General features: G+C 49.6%; 1 long non-coding RNA gene across 1 annotated transcript in view; it reads left to right on the top strand.

Annotated features, from left to right (window-relative positions):
• The window catches only part of LOC114620659, a 21,261-nt gene extending 17,209 nt beyond the window's left edge, over positions 1 to 4,052 (top strand). The window contains exon 3 of the long non-coding RNA XR_003711336.1: positions 4,036 to 4,052. This is a non-coding gene — a long non-coding RNA (uncharacterized LOC114620659). The remainder of the gene's footprint in view (positions 1 to 4,035) is intronic.
• Positions 4,053 to 4,448: the final 396 nt, after the last annotated feature.

The raw sequence follows: 4,448 nt of genomic DNA, 5'->3' as shown, positions 1-4,448 counted from the left end.
CTTCCTCTCTCTCTCTTACACTGAGAACTCCACCATTTGAATTACCATCCACTCTTTCACCTCCAGTTTCTCCTTATGCCCAACTCTTTCCCGCCCTGTTTCGTGTGCTCCTTTTTCTCACGCGCGCAACATCTGCCAAGGGCTCCAGCAGGAGCACAGATGTGGGACCATCTACCTGAACATGGGCAGCCTCTCGGAGGCCACATCCCGGCAGAAAACTGACTGCCCGGCTCCAGCAGCCACCAGTTGCCGATAGCTGCTCAGCTCAGGGTGGGACTGCAAGAGCCCCTCCTCTCCATCCCCAGTGGGACTGCTCCATGGCCTGGTCTTGTGTGTGTCTTATACACGCAGTCTCAGCTGTTGTGAGTTCATGCGTGCAGGGGCCCTGTGATGCCTGGCAAACATTGTTTTGCTAGGGTTGCTTGCCCACTGCTTCTTGGTCTTACAACCTTCCCACTCCTGTCTTCTAAGAGGATTCCTGAAACCTGGGGAAGGGTATGCTATGGCTGTCCCATTTAGAGCCGAGCACTCTTCACAGGCTCTTACCCTCTGTACATTGACCCATTGTGGGTTTCTGTATAAGTCACTATTTATGAAAGAAGAAGGAGAGGAAGAGGAAGAGGAAGAGGAGAGGAAGTAGTAGTTTTTCTGAAGGAGATTTCAAGTTGCATTAGTCTATGGATATGTCATTAGAAGTCAGTTTAATGGTGTGTCCATTGAGCAAAATGACAGTACCACACTCTCTCCTGTGGCCTCTGGCCTAGCCAGTCACAGGATTTTGGCCCACTTACCATACCAGACATGAGTTCCATCTTGTCTAGCCAACTTTAAATCTAACCAGAAGGTAATCTGGCTACTCCCATAACATTTGTTGCACTGGGCAGGACTGGGTAGCATTGGGCAGCACTGGGACAGACTGGGCAGCACTGGGTTCCACTGGCAGCACTGGGTGGCACTGGATAGCATTGGGCAGGACTGGGCTGTACTGGGTGGCACTGGGCAGGACTGGGCTGCACTGGGTGGCACTAGATGGCACTGGGCAGGACTGGGCTGCACTGGGTGGCACTAGATGGCATTGGGCAGGACTGAGCTGCACTGGGTGGCACTAGATGGTACTGGGCAGGACTGGGATGCACTGGGTAGCACTGGGCAGCACTGGGTAGCACTGGGTGGCACTGGGCAGCACTGGGTAGCACTGGGTGGCGCTGGGTGGCACTGGGCAGGACTGGGCTGTACTGGGCTGTACTGGGCACATCTTGTCATCTGTTGTTGTAGGTCTCAGGATCTCAGCTGGGTAGGACTGTTGAATACTTCCACTTGTGGTAGTGTGCATAGAATGTTCCAGAACAGTGAAAGCTAGGCAGTAGGGATGAGAATCCCAGACTGGTAACAGCTTGATTTCTCCATGTCCTGCTACATCATATGTAGTGTCTTCAGCAACAGCATCTTACTAGAAAGTTTTAGAGGGAAGCCATAAAAATGGCACTAGGCTGTAACGTTGGTATAGTGACCACCACTGGCCAACAATTCAAAATGATGTAACTAGTTCTAGTATGGATGGGCTTTACGGATGGGCCGTGTGTGTGTGTGTGTGTGTGTGTGTGTGTGTGTGTGTGTGATGTTGTCTAGTGGTCTAGCGGGATATAAGATAACTCCATTTAAACTATGTATGTGGTGTGTGTGTGTTTAAAAGCTTCTATAGTAGTAGTTTCTATATGTCTTTTTTCCAAAAGGCCATTAGCATTAGTTATCTCTTCCCATACTCCCCAGTCTGCCCCATAGTTCCCTCCTCCAGCCCATTTAACCCTTCCTGTCCCATTATTCCCTCCCCCATCTGTGTTCTACTCTCCTCCCCTTGAATGTTTCCTGGGGCCCCTCGGTAGCTTCCTCAATTTAAACACATATACTCGAGGTCCAGATCTATCATCTACATAGGACGAGGTGATACGCACTGTTGGTCTTTCTGGGTCCGGATTACCTCACTCAGATTGATTCTTTCTGGCTCCAGGCATTTACCTGCAAATCTCACTGAAGCACGGTTTCATTAGTCTGCTTCCATTTTCTGGCATTCTGAACACAGCAGCGGTGAATGCGGTTGAGCAAGCGTCTCTATAGTAGAATATGGAATCCTTCGGGACTCTGCCCAGGAGGGCTCTAGCCGATTCACACAGTAGACCTATTTCTAACATTTTGAGAAACCTGCTCCCCCCCCCATTTTCATTCCCACCAATAACAAATAAGTGTCCTCCTTTCCCCAGATTCATGTCAGCGTTTGTTGTCTTCCTTCTGAAATCTTAGCCATTCTAGCTGAAGTAAGATGAGATCTCGAAGCTTCTGTTCCTACCGCAAAAGATACTGTGCTTGAGGGCAAGTCTATACTAGTACACCCTTAGCTACCAAGGAAAAGTATCCCTGCTAATCTCCAGAGACCTCGCAGTGTTCTCCAGGTGTTCCGCTGATCTTGGTTGTGGACCTGACTCACTTGGGCAGAGCAGTCTCACTGGGGGAGGGGTGGCAGCCATCAGATTAACCTGAGTATGTTGGTGGCTGAGGCATTTTCTTCACTGATGATTGCTGCAGGAGGGCCTACCCCTGCATCCTGCCGTCTCTGTGCGGATGGGCCCGGGCTGTATGAGAAAGCTACCTGAGCCTAAGCCTGAGAGCAAAGCCGGTAAGCAGGCTCCTCCGTGGCCTCTGCTTCCATTCCTGCTTCCTCCATGATGGCCTACGACTTAGGAGCCGCAAGATGAAGTAAACCGTTTCCTCCCCGAGTCGCTTTTGATCGGTGTTTATAACAGCAAGAGAGACCATATCAGGACCCCGAGAGGCTCTGAAACAGATGGTACTTTGAAAAACCAGCTTCAGGGTGTGGCAGCAGCACATGCCCCTTCTGACCTTCCCAGCTTCTGAGGTGCTCTGGTGTGTGCCCTGACCGGAGGCAAACTCCTATGTTGACACCCATGTAAAGGTCCCTTTGTTTTCAACCAAAACTTCGTGTGGGGACCGAGCATGTCCAGAGACGGCCCTGCTCTCCATTTGAACCTTACAACCTGTTACATGGCTTTGAACTTAGCTTGTCCAAAATGTTTTTCTTCCTAAAGTGGGAACACGGAGGCCATACTGCCCCCCAGGTGTTTCCCTAAGTAAAATCTGTGTCCGGGGCTCTGCTGTGGTCGGGACTCCCACACCCCTTACCCTTTGAGGAGGATAAATTTCTCCACCCTGTGCCTTTGCACAGTGCTGGACTTGGTCCTGTGCTCACCTCTCCCTGGCTCCACTTCTTGGAAGCATGCCCCTGAATATGTTACTTAGCCTCTATCCAAACCTCAAGCTCTTTGTGTACTAAACGGGACTAATAAGCCAGCTCCCCCACCCCACCCCACCCCCCACCCCTCATACATGGTCTTCAGATTCAGAGAGATTAAAAACTCGATCTGGTGGTTTATGGTTTGTAAAGGATTTGCAAATATAAACATTTTTTTCCCTGACTTAGACTCTTGGAGGAAACCTGTACTCAGGCCTGAGTCCAGCCCAGACTCATGCAGGAGTCTCACCTTTACTGGTATCTGGGAACAAGAAACCCTGGGAAGCAGCTGTGCTTGGATCCATTGACTTCCGTCCACCTTGGGCTATCTGCAGCCTCTGAGGAGTCTCCTGCTCATATCTGTATTTCTAACTTCCTGTGGCTGACAGATAAAAACCTCTTAGAACGAACTAACTTAACAAACACTGGTTTTCGCCGTGGCTGAGATTGGGAATAGCCTTGGCAATAGTCTTACCAAGGGATTTGCAAAGCACCGTGATTGATGACCTTCCTTATCCAGTTACTGAAGAAAAAAAAAAAAAACCTTCACAAAACTGCTTCCATGTTGGAATGTGTGATTTGAGGAACCCATGGTTGTATTCCTGAGCCATGGTCCCTCATATTTAGTTCCAGAATAAACTATCTCCGGTTCCCTTTGAGGTGGAAGTGTGTTTTGTGTTGGCACACCCTCTAAGGCACTAGAGTACCATGTAGTCTCTCTCTGTGGACAGCTCCATGAAGTCCCGACCGCCTTGGGTGAGCTATACTCTTCAGCAGGCTCCCGGCGTGGCCGTATGCTGATGGAAGTCAATCATCTTCCCTTTGGGGGTAAGCATGTTTATTTTGTTTTCCTTATAAGAATACATTAAAATTGGTTTAGAATTTTAGAGCGACACGTACGATGTAAGGGCTTTGTCCAGGGCTTTGATTATTTAGAGACACTGCCTATGACCAGTGTAACTATGAAAGTAAAGCCTCACCTATCTTGTCTCAGCTGGGATGGTTCAGTGACACTTTTATGACACCAGAGGCTGCTGACTACAGTATCCTGAGGAGAGCTTCCATGCCTGTGCACTCTGCCCCAAGCGCAGGGGCCTCGCTGGCTTTCATTTCAGCATGAAGGTTACCTGGATTTTGAGGTGTA

This window comes from Grammomys surdaster, unplaced genomic scaffold, assembly GCF_004785775.1.
Source record: "Grammomys surdaster isolate TR1022 unplaced genomic scaffold, NIH_TR_1.0 169, whole genome shotgun sequence".
In the NCBI taxonomy this organism is placed as follows: Eukaryota; Metazoa; Chordata; class Mammalia; order Rodentia; family Muridae; genus Grammomys; species Grammomys surdaster.
This window is presented reverse-complemented; position numbering and strand designations above follow the sequence as displayed.